Below are 15,717 nucleotides of genomic sequence, written 5' to 3'. Positions count from 1 at the left end.
CAGGTAGCATCTAGTGCCTCCACTTGGACAGGGGAGGAAATTAGCGGAATTCCCCCTGCAAGGCAACACCTGTGACACATGACAGCTGCGTGGAAAGTGGCCCCAAACCTCCCCCACACACTCGGCCGTGATCCGGAATTGTGAGTGTGGGGAGGTTCCGTCTTCTGTCTGTAGCGCCTGGGATCTCCTAGGAGCCCACCACGTGTATTCCCCGAGTACTATCAGTGCGGGCTTCAATGGAAAATTGGGGGTTGTTTTGGAAATGCAGGTAGCATCTAGTGCCTCCTCCAGTACAGGGGAGGTAATAAGCGGACTTCCCCCTGCCAGGCAAAACCTGTGACACCATGCAGATGCGTGGAGGGCGGCCCCAAACCTCCCCCACACACTCGGCCGTATTCCGGGATTCTGAGTGTGGGGATGTTCTGTCTTCTGTCTGCAGCGCCTGGTATCTCCTAGGAGCCCTCCACTTGTCTTCCCCGATTGTCTACTAAGGCGAGCTGCCGGGGAATGCGGGGGTTGGGCAGGAAATGCAGGTAGCATCTAGTGCCTCCCCCTGGAATGGGGAGGTAATTAGCGGAATTCCCCCTGCCAGGCAACACCTGTGACACCAGGTAGCTGCGTGGTGGGCGGCCCCAAACCTGCCCCAGAGAATCGGACGTGTTCCGGGATTCTGAGTGAGGGGAGGTTCCGTTTTCTGTCTGCAGTGCCTTGGATCTCCTAGGAGCCCCCGGCGTGTCTTCCCCTAGTGTCTCTTAATGCGGGATGCCGGGGAAAGGCGGTGGTTGGTCTGGAAAATCAGGTAGCTTCTAGTGCCTCCCCAAGGACAGGGGAGGTAATTAGCGGAATTCCCCCTGCCAGGAAACACCTGTGACACCAGGAAGCTGCGTGGAGGTCGTCCCCAAACTTTCCCCACACACTCGGCCGTGTTTCAGAATTCTGAGTGTGGGAAGGTTACGTCATCTGTCTGCAGCGCCTGGGAACTACTAGGAGCCATCCGCGTGTATTCCTCGAGTGTCTAATAGTGCGGGCTGCCGGGGAAAAGAGGGGGTTAGGCTGGAAATGCTGGTAGCATCTAGTGCCTCCCCCTGGACAGGGGAGGAAATTAGCGGACTTCCTCCTGCCAGGCAACAACTGTGACACCAGGCAGCTGCGTGGAGAGCGGCCCCAAAACTCCCCCACACACTCGGCCGTGATCAGGTATTCTGAGTGTGGGGAGGTTCCGTCTTATGTCTGCAGTGCCTGATATCTCCTAGGGGGCATCCGCGTGTATTCCCCGAGTGTCTCATAGTGCGGGCCTCAATGGAAATGCGGGGGTTGGGCTGGAAATGCAGGTAGCATCTAGTGCCTCCGCCTGGACAGGGGAGGTAATTAGCCGAATTCCCCCTGCCAGGCAACAGCTGTGACACGAGGCACCTGGGTGGGGGGCGACCCCAAACCTCCCCCACACACTCGGTCATGTTCCGGAATTCTGAGTGTGGGGAGGTTCCGTCTTCTGTTTGCAGCACCTGGGATCTCCTAGGAGCCCTCCACGTGTATTCCTCGAGTGTCTAGTAGTGCGGGCTGCCGGGGAAAAGAGGGGGTTATGCTGGAAATGCTGGTAGCATCTAGTGCCTCCCCCTGGACAGGGGAGGAAATTAGCGGACTTCCTCCTGCCAGGCAACAACTGTGACACCAGGCAGCTGCGTGGAGAGCGGCCCCAAACCTCCCCCACACACTCGGCCGTGATCAGGTATTCTGAGTGTGGGGAGGTTCCGTCTTATGTCTGCAGTGCCTGATATCTCCTAGGAGCCATCCGCGTGTATTCCCCGAGTGTCTCATAGTGCGGGCTTCAATGGAAATGCGGGGGTTGGGCTGGAAATGCAGGTAGCATCTAGTGCCTCCGCCTGGACAGGGGAGGTAATTAGCCGAATTCCCCCTGCCAGGCAACAGCTGTGACACGAGGCACCTGGGTGGAGGGCGACCCCAAACCTCCCCCACACACTCGGTCATGTTCCGGAATTCTGAGTGTGGGGAGGTTCCGTCTTCTGTTTGCAGCACCTGGGATCTCCTAGGAGCCCTCCACGTGTATTCCTCGAGTGTCTAGTAGTGCGGGCTGCCGGGGAAAAGAGGGGGTTATGCTGGAAATGCTGGTAGCATCTAGTGCCTCCCCCTGGACAGGGGAGGAAATTAGCGGACTTCCTCCTGCCAGGCAACAACTGTGACACCAGGCAGCTGCGTGGAGAGCGGCCCCAAACCTCCCCCACACACTCGGCCGTGATCAGGTATTCTGAGTGTGGGGAGGTTCCGTCTTATGTCTGCAGTGCCTGATATCTCCTAGGAGCCATCCGCGTGTATTCCCCGAGTGTCTCATAGTGCGGGCTTCAATGGAAATGCGGGGGTTGGGCTGGAAATGCAGGTAGCATCTAGTGCCTCCGCCTGGAAAGGGGAGGTAATTAGCCGAATTCCCCCTGCCAGGCAACAGCTGTGACACGAGGCACCTGGGTGGAGGGCGACCCCAAAACTCCCCCACACACTCGGCCATGTTCCAGAATTCTGAGTGTGGGGAGGTTCCGTCTTCTGTCTGCAGCGCCTGGGATCTCCTAGGAGCCCTCCACGTGTATTCCTCGAGTGTCTAGTAGTGCGGGCTGCCGGGGAAAAGAGGGGGTTAGGCTGGAAAAGCTGGTAGCATCTAGTGCCTCCCCCTGGACAGGGGAGGAAATTAGCGGACTTCCTCCTGCCAGGGAACAACTGTGACACCAGGCAGCTGCGTTGAGTTCGGCCCCAAACCTCCCCAACTCCCTCGTACTTGATCCGGAATTCTCAGTGTGGGGAGGTTCCGTCTTCAGTCTGCAGCGCCTGTGATCTCCTAGGAGCCCTCCGAATGTCTTCCCCGAGTTTCTCCTAGTGCGGGCTGCCGGGGAAATACGGGGGATTTCCTGGAAATGTAGGTAGCATCTAGTGCCTCCCCCTGGACAGGGGAGTTATTTAGCGGACTTCCCCCTGCCAGGCTACAGATGTGAGATGAGGCAGGTGGGTGGAGGGCGGCCCCAAACATCCCCCACACAGTCGGCCATGTTCCGGAATTCTGAGTGTGGGGAGTTTCTGTCTTCTGTCTGCAGCGCCTAGGATCACGTAGGAACCAACCCCGTGTTTTCAACGAGTGTCTAATACTGCGGGCTGCCGGGGAAATTCGGGGGTTAGGCTGGAAATGCAGGTAGCATCTAGTGCCTGCACCTGGACAGGGGAGGTAATTAGCGGAATTCCCCCTGCCAGGAAACACCTGTGACACCAGGCAGCTGCGTCGTGGGCGGCCCCAAACCTCTCCCACTCACTCGTACGTTATCCGGAATTCTGAGTGTGGGTAGGTTCCCTCTTCTGTGTACAGCGCCTGGGATCTCCTAGGAGCACACCGCGTGTATTTCCCGAGTGTCTCCTATTGTGGGCTGCCGGGTAAATGTGGGGGATTGGCTGGAAATGCAGGTAGCATCTAGTGCCTCCCCCTGGACAGGGGAGGTAATTAGCGGAATACCCCGTGCCGGGAAACACAGGTGACAACAGGCAGCTGCGTGGAGAGCGGCCCCAAACCTCCCCCACACACTCGGACGTGATCCGGTATTCTGAGTGTATGGAGGTTCCGTCTTATGTCTGCAGTGCCTGATATATCCTAGGAGCCATCCGCGTGTATTCCCCGAGTGTCTCATAGTGCGGGCTTCAATGGAAATGCGGGGGTTGGGCTGGAAATGCAGGTAGCATCTAGTGCCTCCGCCTGGACAGGGGAGGAAATTAGCCGAATTCCCCCTGCCAGGCAACAGCTGTGACACGAGGCAACTGGGTGGAGGGCGGCCCCAAACCTCCCCCACACACTCGGCCATGTTCCGGAATTCTGAGTGTGGGGAGGTTCCGTCTTCTGTCTGCAGCTCCTGGGATCTCCTAGGAGCCCTCCACGTCTATTCCTCGAGTGTCTAGTAGTGCGGGCTGCCGGGGAAAAGCAGGGGTTAGGCTGGAAATGCAGGTAGAATCTAGTGCCTCCCCCTGGACATGGGAGGTAATTAGCGGACTTCCCCCTGCCAGGCAACAACTGAGACACCAGGCAGCTGCGTGGAGGGCGGCCCCATACCTACCCTCTCACTCGTACGTGATTCCGAATTCTGAGTGTGGGTAGGTTCCCTCTTCTGTCTGCAGTGCCTCGGATCTCCTAAGAGCCCTCCGCTTGACTTCCTCGAGCTTCTCATAGTGCGGGATGCCGGGGAAAGGCGGGGGTAGGGCTGGAAATGCAGGTAGCATCTAGTGCCTTCCCCTGGACAGGGGAGGTAATTAGCGGACTTTCCCCTGCCAGACAACACCTGTGACAACAGGCAGCTGCGTGGAGGGCGGCCCCAAACCTCCCACACACACACGGCCGTGTTCCAGAATTCTGAGTTTGGGGAGGTTCCGTCTTCTGTCTGTAGCGACTGGGATCTCCTAGGAGCCCTCCGATTGTCTTCCCCGCGTATCTACTTGTGCGTGCTGCCGGGGAAATGCGGGGGTTAGGCTGGAAATGCAGGTAGCATCTAGTGCCTTTCCCTGGACAGGGGAGGTAATTAGCGTAATTCCCCCTGCAATGCAACACCTGTGACACCAGACAGTTTCGTGGAGGGCGGCCCCAAACCTCTCCCACACACTCGTACGTGATCCGGAAATCTGAGTGTGGGGAAGTTCCGTCTTCTGACTGCAGTGCTGGGGATCACCTAGGAGCCATCCTCGTGTCTTCCTCTAGTGTCTCATAGTGCGGGTTGCAAGGGAAATGAGGGGGTTGGGCTGGAAATTCAGGTAGCAACTAGTGCCTCCCCCTGGACAGGGGAGATATTTAGAGGAGTTCCCCCTGAGATGCAACACCTATGAAAACTGGCAGCCGCATGGAGGGCGGCCCCATGCCTCCCCCACACACTCGGGCGTGTTCCAGATTTCTGAGTGTGGGGAGGTTCCGTATTCAGTCTACTGTGCCTGGGATCTCCTAGGAGCCCTTCACGTTTCTTCCTCGAGTGTCTCCTAGTGCGGGCTTCCGGGGAATGGCGGGGTTTCGGCAGTAAATGCAGGTAGCATCTAGTATCTCCCCCTGGAAAGGTGAGGTAATTAGCGGACTTCGCCCTGACAGGCAACACCTGTGACACCTGGCAGATGCGTGGAGGTCGCCCCTAAACCTCACCCACTCACTCGTACGTGATCCGGAATTCTGAGATTGGGGAGTTTCCGTCTTCTGTCTGCAGCACCTGGGATCACGTAGGAAACAACCACGTGTTTTCAACGAGTGTCTAATACTGTGAGCTGCCGGGGAAATGCGGGGGTTAGGCTGGAAATGCAGGTAGCATCTAGTGTCTCCCCCTGGACAGGGGAGGTAATTAGCGGAATTCCCCCTGTCATACAACACATGTGAAACCTGGAAGCTGCGTGGATTGCGGCCCCAATACTCCCCCACTCACTCGGACTTGATCCGGAATTCTGAGTGTGGGGAAGTTCCGTCTTCTGTCTGCAGCGCCTGGGATCTCCTAGGAGCCCTCCGTGTGTCTTCCCCTAGTGTCTATTAGTGCGGGATGACGGGGAAAGGCGGGGGTTGTGTTGGAAATGCAGATAGCATCTAGTGCCTCCTCATGGACAGTGGAGGTATTTAGCTGTTTTCCCCCTGCAATGCAACACATGTGACCCCAGGCAGCTTCGTGGAGTGCAGTCCCAAACAGCCCACACACACTCGGCCGTGTTCCGTAATTCTGAGTGTGGGGAGGTTCCGACTTCTGTCTGCAGCGCTTTGGATCTCCTAGGAACAATCCGCGTGTGTTCCCCGAGTGTCTCCTAGTGCGGGCTGCAGGAGAAATGCGGTGGAGGGCTGGAAATGCAGGTAGCATCTAGTGCCTTCCCTTGGACAGGGGAGGTAATTAGCGTAATTCCCCCTGCCAGGCAACGCCTGTGATACCAGACAGTTTCGTGGAGGGCGGCCCCAAACCTCCCCCACACACTCGTACTTGATCCAGAATTCTGAGTTTGGGGAGTTTCCGTCTTCTGTCTGCAGCGACTGGGATCTCCTAGGAGCCCTCAGCGTGTCTTCACCGAGTGTCTCCTATTGCGTGCTGCAGGGGAAAAGCGGTAAATCGGCTGGAAATGCAGGTAGAATCTAGTGTCTCCCCCTGTACAGGGGAGAAAATTAGAGGACTTCCCCCTTTCGTGCAACACCTATGACACCTGGCATCTGCGTGGAGGGCGGCCCCAAACCTCCCCCAAACACTCGGACGTGTTCCGGAATTCTGAGTGTGTGGAGGTTCCGTCTTCTGTCTGCAGCGCCTGATATCTTCTAGGAGCACTCCGCGTGTCTTCCCCGAGTGTTTCATATTGCGGGCTTCAATGGATAAGCGGGGTTAGTTTTGGAAATGTAGGTAGCATCTAGTGCCTCACACTGGACAGTGGAGGTACTTAGCGGACTTCCTCCTGCCATGTTATAGCTGTGACACGAGGCAGCTGTGTGGAGGGTGACCCCAACTCCCCTACATACTCGGCCGTATTCCTTAATTCTGAGTGTGTTGATGTTCCGTCTTCAGTCTGCAGCACCTGGGATCTCCTAGGAACACTCGGCGCGTCTTCCCTTAGTGTCTCTTAGTGCGAGATGCCGGGGAAAGGCGGGGGTTGGGCTGGAAATTCAGGTAGTTTCTAGTGCCTCCCCCTGCAGAGGGGAGGTAATTAGCGGAATTACCCCTGCCAGGAAACACCTGTGACACCAGGCAGCTGCGTCGAGGGCGCCCCCAAACCTCTCCCACTCACTTGTACGTGATCCGGAATTCTGAGTGTGTGTAGGTTCCCTCTTCTGTCTGCAGCGCCTGTGATCTCCTAGGAGCCCTCCGCCTGTCTTCCCCGATTGCCTCCTACAGCGAGCTGCCAGGGAAACGGGGGTTAGGCTGGAAATGCAGGTAGCATCTGCTGCCTCCTAAAGGAATGGGGAGGTAATTAGCGGACTTCCCCCTCCCTGGCACCACTTGTGACACCAGGCAGCTGCGTGAAGGGCGGCCCCAAACCTCCCCCACCCACTCGGCCGTGATCCAGAATTCTCAGTGTGGGGAGGTTCCGTCTTATGTCTGCAGTGCCTGATATCTCCTAGGAGCCATCCGCGTGTATTCCCCGAGTGTCTCATAGTGCGGGCTTCAATGGAAATGTGGGGGTTGGGCTGGAAATGCAGGTAGCATCTAGTGCCTCCGCCTGGACAGGGGAGGTAATTAGCCAAATTCCCCCTGCCAGGCAACAGCTGTGACACGAGGCACCTGGGTGGAGGGCGGCCCCAAACCTCCCCCACACACTCGGCTATGTTCCGAAATTCTGAGTGTGGGGAGGTTCCGTCTTCAGTCTGCAGCGCCTGGGATCTCCTAGGAGCCCTCCACGTGTATTCCTCGAGTGTCTAGTAGTGCGGGCTGCCGGGGAAAAGCAGGGGTTAGGCTGGAAATGCAGGTAGCATCTAGTGCCTCCCCCTGGACATGGGAGGTAATTAGCGGACTTCCCCCTGCCAGGCAACAACTGTGACACCAGGCAGCTGCGTGGAGGGCGGCCCCAAACCTACCCTCTCACTCGTACGTGATTCCGAATTCTGAGTGTGGGTAGGTTCTCTCTCTTCTGTCTGCAGTGCCTCGGATCTCCTAAGAGCCCTCCGCTTGACTTCCTCGAGTTTCTCCTAGTGCGGGATGCCAGGGAAAGGCGGGGGTAGGGCTGGAAATGCAGGTAGCATCTAGTGCCTTCCCCTGGAAAGGGGAGGTAATTAGCGGACTTCCCCCTGCAATGCAACACCTGTGACACCAGACAGTTTCGTGGAGGGCGGCCCCAAACCTCTCCCACACACTCGTACGTGATCCGGAAATCTGAGTGTGGGGAAGTTCCGTATTCCAACTGCAGTGCTGGGGATCACCTAGGAGCCATCCTCGTGTCTTCCTCTACTGTCACATAGTGCGGGCTGCAAGGGAAATGAGGGGGTTGGGCTGGAAATGCAGGTAGCATCTAGTGCCTCCCCCTGGACAGGGGAGATATTTAGAGGAGTTCCCCCTGAGATGCAACACCTATGAAACCTGGCAGATTCATGGAGGGCGGCCCCATACCTCCCCCACACACTCGGGCGTGTTCCGGATTTCTGAGTGTGGGGAGGTTCCGTATTCAGTCTACAGTGCCTGGGATCTCCTAGGAGCCCTTCACGTTTCTTCCTCGAGTGTCTCCTAGTGCGGGCTTCCGGGGAATGGCGGGGTTTCGGCAGTAAATGCAGGTAGCATCTAGTATCTCCCCCTGGACAGGTGAGGTAATTAGCGGACTTCGCCCTGACAGGCAACACCTGTGACACCTGGCAGATGCGTGGAGGTCGCCCCTAAACGTCACCCACTCACTCGTACGTGATCCGGAATTCTGAGAGTGGGGAGTTTCCGTCTTCTGTCTGCAGCGCCTGGGATCACTTAGGAACCAACCACGTGTTTTCAACGGGTGTCTAATACTGCGGGCTGCCGGGGAAATGCGGGGGTTAGGCTGCAAATGCAGGTAGCATCTAGTGTCTCCCCCTGGACAGGGGAGGAAATTAGCGGACTTCCCCCTGCCAGGCAACAACTGTAACACCTGACAGCTGCGTGGAAAGTGGCCCCAAACCTCCCCACACACACGGCCGTGATCCGGAATTGTGAGTTTGGGGAGGTTCCGGCTTTTGTCTGCAGCGCCTGGGATCTCCTAGGAGCCCTCCACGTGTCTTCCCCGAGTGTCTCCTCTTGCGGGCTTCAATGGGAAGTCGGAGGTTGTGTTGGAAATGCAGGTAGCATCTAGTGCCTCCTCCTGGACAGGGGAGGAAATAAGCGGACTTCCCCCTGCCAGGAAAAACCTGTGACACCAGGCATCTGCGTGGAGGGTGTCCCCAAATCTCCCCCACACACTCGGCCGTGTTCCGGGATTCTGAGTGTGGGGAGGTTCCGTTTTCTATCTGCAGTGCCTGGGATCTCCGAGGAGCATTCGGCGTGTCTTCCCGTAGTGTCCCTTAGTGCGAGATGCCAGGGAAATGCGGGGGTTGGGCTGGAAATTCAGGTAGATTCTAGTTCCTCCCCCTGGAGAGGGGAGGTAATTAGCGGAATTCCCCCTGCCAGGAAACACCTGTGACACCAGGCAGCTTCGTCGAGGGCGGCCCCAAACCTCTCCCACTCACTCGTATGTTATCCGGAATTCTGAGTTTGGGTAGGTTCCCTCTTCTGTCTGCAGCACCTGGGATCTCCTAGGATCCCTCCGCATGTCTTCCCCGATTGTCTCCCACAGCAACCTGCCAGGGAAACGGGGGTTGAGCTGGAAATGCAGGTAGCATCTGCTGCCTCCTCCTGGAATGGGGAGGTAATTAGCGGACTTCCCCCTGCCAGGCAACACCAGTGACACCATGCATATGCGTGGAGGTCAGCCTCAAACCTCCCCCACACACTCGGCCGTGATCCGGAATTCTGAGTGTGGGTATGTTCCCTCTTCTGTCTGCAGCTCCTCGGATCTCATTGGAGCCATCCGCTTGACTCCCTCGAGTGTCTCTTAGTGCGGGATGCTGGGGAAAGGCGGGGGTTGGGCTGGAAATGCAGGTAGCATCTAGTGCCTCCACTTGGACAGGGAAGGAAATTAGCGGAATTCCCCCTGCAAGGCAACAACTGTGACACATGACAGCTGCGTGGAAATTGGCCCCAAACCTCCCCCACACACTCGGCCGTGATCCGGAATTGTGAGTGTGGGGAGGTTCCGTCTTCTGTCTGTAGCGCCTGGGATCTCCTAGGAGCCCACCACGTGTATTCCCCGAGTACCCTTAGTGCGGGCTTCAATGGAAAATTGGGGGTTGTTTTGGAAATGCAGGTAACATCTAGTGCCTCCTCCAGTACAGGGGAGGTAATAAGAGGACTTCCCCCTGCCAGGCAACACCTGTGACACCATGCAGATGCGTGGAGGGCGGCCCCAAACCTCCCCCACACACTCGGCCGTATTCCGGGATTCTGAGTGTGGGGATGTTCTGTCTTCTGTCTGCAGTGCCTGGGATCTCCTAGGAGCCCTCCAATTGTCTTCCCGGATTGTCTACTACGGCGAGCTGCCAGGGAATGCAGGGGTTGGGCAGGAAATGCAGGTAGCATCTAGTGCCTCCCCCTGGAATGGGGAGGTAATTAGCGGACTTCCCCCTGCCAGGCAACACCTGTGACACCAGGCAGCTGCGTGGTTGGAGGCCCCAAACCTGCCCCACACAATCGGACGTGTTCCGGGATTCTGAGTGAGGGGAGGTTCCGTTTTCTGTCTGCAGTGCCTGGGATCTCCTAGGAGCCCTCGGCGTGTCTTCCCCTAGTGTTTCTTAGTGCGGGATGCCGGGGAAAGTTGGGGGATGGGCTGGAAATTCAGGTAGCTTTAAGTGCCTAACCCTAGACAGGGGAGGTAATTAGCGGAATTCCCCCTGCAAAGAAACACCTGTGACACCAGACAGCTGCGTGGTGTTTGGCCCCAAACGTTCCCCAAAAACTTGGACGTGTTTCAGAATTCTGAGTGTGGGTAGGATCCCTCTTCTGTCTGCAGCGCCTGGGATCTCCTAGGAGCCGTCCGCGTGAATTCCTCGAGTGTTTCCTAGTGCGGGCTGCCGGGGAAATGCGGGGGTTGGGCTGGAAATGCAGGTGTAGCATCTAGTGCCTCCACCTGGACAGGGGAGGTAATTAGCGGACTTCCCCTTGCCAGGCAACACCTGTGACACCAGGCAGCTGCGTGGTGTGTGGCCCCAAACCTCCCTCACACACTCGGCTGTGTTCTGGGATTTTGAGTGTGGCGAGGTTCCGTTTTCTGTCTGCAGTGCCTGGGAACTCCTAGGAGCCCTCCGCGTGTATTCCCCTAGTGTCTCTTAATGCGGGATGCCGGGGAAAGGCGGTGGTTGGTCTGGAAAATCAGGTTGCTTCTAGTGACTCCCCCTGGACAGGGGAGGTAATTAGCGGTATTCCCCCTGCCAGGAAACACGTGTGAAACCAGGAAGCTGCGTGGAGGTCGTCCCCAAACTTTCCCCACAAACTCGGCCGTGTTTCAGAATTCTGAGTGTGGGAAGGTTCCGTCATCTGTCTACAGCGCCTGGGATCTACTAGGAGCCATCCGCGTGTATTCCTCGAGTGTCTACTTGTGCGTGCTGCCGGGGAAAAGAGGGGGTTAGGCTGGAAATGCTGGTAGCATCTAGTGCCTCCCCCTGGACAGGGGAGGAAATTAGCGGATTTCCTCCTGCCAGGCAACAACTGTGACACCAGGCAGCTGCGTCGAGGTCGGCCCCAAACCTCCCCAACTCCTTCGTACGTGATCCGGAATAATGAGTGTGGGGATGTTCCGTCTTCTGTCTGCAGCGCCTGGGATCTCCTAGGAACCATCCCTTTGTCTTCCCCGATTGTCTCCTATGGCGAGCTGCCGGTGAATGCGGGGGTTTTGCTGGAAAAGCAGGTAGCATCTAGTGCCTCCCCTGGAATGGGGAGGTAATTAGCAGACTTCCCCCTGCCAGGCAACACGTGAGACACCAGGCAGCTGCGTGGTGGGCGGCCCCAAACCTCCCCCACACAATCGGCCGTGTTTCGGAATTCTGAGTGTGTGGAGGTTCCGTCTTCTGTCTGCAGCGACTGGGAACACCTAGGAGCCCTCCGCGTCTATTCCTCGAGTGTCTAGTAGTGCGGGCTGCCGAGGAAAAGCAGGGGTTAGGCTGGAAATGCAGGTAGCATCTAGTGCCTCCCCCTGGACATGGGAGGTAATTAGCGGACTTCCCCCTGCCAGGCAACAACTGTGACACCAGGCAGCTGCGTGGAGGGCGGCCACAAACCTCCCCCTCTCACTCGTACGTGATTCCGAATTCTGAGTGTGGGTAGGTTCCCTCTTCTGTCTGCAGCGCCTCGGATCTCCTAAGAGCCCTCCGCTTGACTTCCTCGAGTGTCTCCTAGTGCGGGATGCCGGGGAAAGGCGGGGGTAGGGCTGGAAATGCAGGTAGCATCTAGTGCCTTCCCCTGGACAGGGGAGGTAATTAGCGTAATTCCCCCTGCCATGCAACACCTGTGACACCAGACAGTTTCGTGGAGGGCGGCCCCAAAACTCCCCCACACACTCGTACGTGATCCGGAAATCTGAGTGTGGGGAAGTTCCGTCTTCTGACTGCAGTGATGGGGATCACCTAGGAGCCATCCTCGTGTCTTCCCCTAGTGTATCATAGTGCGGGCTGCAAGGGAAATGAGGGGGTTGGGCTGGAAATGCAGGTAGCATCTAGTGCCTCCCCCTGGACAGGGGAGATATTTAGAGGAGTTCCCCCTGAGATGCAACACCTATGAAACCTGGCAGCTGCATGGAGGGCGGCCCCATATCTCCCCCAAACACTCGGGCGTGTTCCGGATTTCTGAGTGTGGGGAGGTTCCGTATTCAGTCTACAGTGCCTGAGATCTCCTAGGAGCCCTTCACGTTTCTTCCACGAGTGTCTCCTAGTGCGGGCTTCCGGGGAATGGCGGGGTTTCGGCAGTAAATGCACGTAGCATCTAGTATCTCCCCCTGGAAAGATGAGGTAATTAGCGGACTTCGCCCTGACAGGGAACACCTGTGACACCTGGCAGATGCGTGGAGGTCGCCTCTAAACCTCACCCACTAACTCGTACGTGATCCGGAATTCTGAGAGTGGAGAGTTTCCGTCTTCTGTCTGCAGCGCCTGGGATCACGTAGGAACCAACCACGTGTTTTCAACGAGTGTCTAATACTGTGGGCTGCCGGGGAAATGGGGGGTTAGGCTGGAAATGCAGGTAGCATCTAGTGTCTCCCCCTGGACAGGGGAGGTAATTAGCGGACTTCCCCCTGCCAGGCAACAACTGTGACACCAGACAGCTGCGTGGAATGTGGCCCAAAACCTCCCCCACACACTCGGGCGTGATCCGGAATTGTGAGTGTGGGGAGGTTCCGGCTTTTGTCTGCAGCGCCTGGGATCTCCTAGGAGCCATCCACGTGTCTTCCCCGAGTGTCTCCTATTGCGGGCTTCAATGGAAAGATGAGGGTTATGTTGGAAATGCAGGTAGCATCTAGTGTCTCCTCCTGGACAGGGGAGGAAATTAGCGGACTTCCCCCTGCCAGGAAAAACCTGTGACACCAGGCATCTGCGTGGAGGGTGTCCCCAAACCTCCCCCACACACTCGGCCGTGATCAGGTATTCTGAGTGTGGGGAGGTTCCGTCTTATGTCTGCAGTGCCTGATATCTCCTAGGAGCTATCCGCGTGTATTCCCCGAGTGTCTCATAGTGCGGGCTTCAATGGAAATGCGGGGGTTGGGCTGGAAATGCAGGTAGCATCTAGTGCCTCCGCCTGGACAGGGGAGGTAATTAGCCGAATTCCCCCTGCCAGGCAACAGCTGTGACACGAGGCACCTGGGTGGAGGGCGACCCCAAACCTCCCCCACACACTCGGCCATGTTCCGGAATTCTGAGTGTGGGGAGGTTCCGTCTTCTGTCTGCAGCGCCTGGGATCTCCTAGGAGCCCTCCACGTGTATTCCCCGAGTATCTACTTGTGCGTGCTGCCGGGGAAAAGAGGGGGTTAGGCTGGAAATGCTGGTAGCATCTAGTGCCTCCCCCTGGACAGGGGAGGAAATTAGCGGACTTCCTCCTGCCAGGCAACAACTGTGACACCAGGCAGCTGCGTCGGGTTCGGCCCCAAACCTCCCCAAATCCCTCGTACTTGATCCAGAATTCTCAGTGTCGGGAGGTTCCGTCTTCTGTCTGCAGCGCCTGTGATCTCCTAGGAGCCCTCCGAGTGTCTTCCCCGAGTGTCTCCTAGTGCGGGCTGCCGGGGAAATACGGGGGATTTCCTGGAAATGTAGGTATCATCTAGTGCCTCCCCCTGGACAGGGGAGTTATTTAGCGGACTTCCCCCTGCCAGGCTACAGATGTGACATGAGGCAGGTGGGTGGAGGGCGGCCCCAAACATCCCCCACACAGTCGGCCATGTTCCGGAATTCTGAGTGTGGGGAGTTTCCGTCTTCTGTCTGCAGTGCCTGGGATCTCCTAGGAGCCCTCCAATTGTCTTCCCGGATTGTCTACTACGGCGAGCTGCCAGGGAATGCAGGGGTTGGGCAGGAAATGCAGGTAGCATCTAGTGCCTCCCCCTGGAATGGGGAGGTAATTAGCGGACTTCCCCCTGCCAGGCAACACCTGTGACACCAGGCAGCTGCGTGGTTGGAGGCCCCAAACCTGCCCCACACAATCGGACGTGTTCCGGGATTCTGAGTGAGGGGAGGTTCCGTTTTCTGTCTGCAGTGCCTGGGATCTCCTAGGAGCCCTCGGCGTGTCTTCCCCTAGTGTTTCTTAGTGCGGGATGCCGGGGAAAGTTGGGGGATGGGCTGGAAATTCAGGTAGCTTTAAGTGCCTAACCCTAGACAGGGGAGGTAATTAGCGGAATTCCCCCTGCAAAGAAACACCTGTGACACCAGACAGCTGCGTGGTGTTTGGCCCCAAACGTTCCCCAAAAACTCGGACGTGTTTCAGAATTCTGAGTGTGGGTAGGATCCCTCTTCTGTCTGCAGCGCCTGGGATCTCCTAGGAGCCGTCCGCGTGACTTCCTCGAGTGTTTCCTAGTGCGGGCTGCCGGGGAAATGCGGGGGTTGGGCTGGAAATGCAGGTAGCATCTAGTGCCTCCACCTGGACAGGGGAGGTAATTAGCGGACTTCCCCTTGCCAGGCAACACCTGTGACACCAGGCAGCTGCGTGGTGTGTGGCCCCAAACCTCCCTCACACACTCGGCTGTGTTCTGGGATTTTGAGTGTGGCGAGGTTCCGTTTTCTGTCTGCAGTGCCTGGGAACTCCTAGGAGCCCTCCGCGTGTATTCCCCTAGTGTCTCTTAATGCGGGATGCCGGGGAAAGGCGGTGGTTGGTCTGGAAAATCAGGTTGCTTCTAGTGACTCCCCCTGGACAGGGGAGGTAATTAGCGGTATTCCCCCTGCCAGGAAACACGTGTGAAACCAGGAAGCTGCGTGGAGGTCGTCCCCAAACTTTCCCCACAAACTCGGCCGTGTTTCAGAATTCTGAGTGTGGGAAGGTTCCGTCATCTGTCTACAGCGCCTGGGATCTACTAGGAGCCATCCGCGTGTATTCCTCGAGTGTCTACTTGTGCGTGCTGCCGGGGAAAAGAGGGGGTTAGGCTGGAAATGCTGGTAGCATCTAGTGCCTCCCCCTGGACAGGGGAGGAAATTAGCGGATTTCCTCCTGCCAGGCAACAACTGTGACACCAGGCAGCTGCGTCGAGGTCGGCCCCAAACCTCCCCAACTCCTTCGTACGTGATCCGGAATAATGAGTGTGGGGATGTTCCGTCTTCTGTCTGCAGCGCCTGGGATCTCCTAGGAACCATCCCTTTGTCTTCCCCGATTGTCTCCTATGGCGAGCTGCCGGTGAATGCGGGGGTTTTGCTGGAAAAGCAGGTAGCATCTAGTGCCTCCCCTGGAATGGGGAGGTAATTAGCAGACTTCCCCCTGCCAGGCAACACGTGAGACACCAGGCAGCTGCGTGGTGGGCGGCCCCAAACCTCCCCCACACAATCGGCCGTGTTTCGGAATTCTGAGTGTGTGGAGGTTCCGTCTTCTGTCTGCAGCGACTGGGAACACCTAGGAGCCCTCCGCGTCTATTCCTCGAGTGTCTAGTAGTGCGGGCTGCCGAGGAAAAGCAGGGGTTAGGCTGGAAATGCAGGTAGCATCTAGTGCCTCCCCCTGGACATGGGAGGTA

Source organism: Camelus ferus, chromosome 36 (genome assembly GCF_009834535.1).
Source record: "Camelus ferus isolate YT-003-E chromosome 36, BCGSAC_Cfer_1.0, whole genome shotgun sequence".
Classification (NCBI taxonomy): Eukaryota; Metazoa; Chordata; class Mammalia; order Artiodactyla; family Camelidae; genus Camelus; species Camelus ferus.
Note: the sequence above shows the minus strand (reverse complement) of the source record.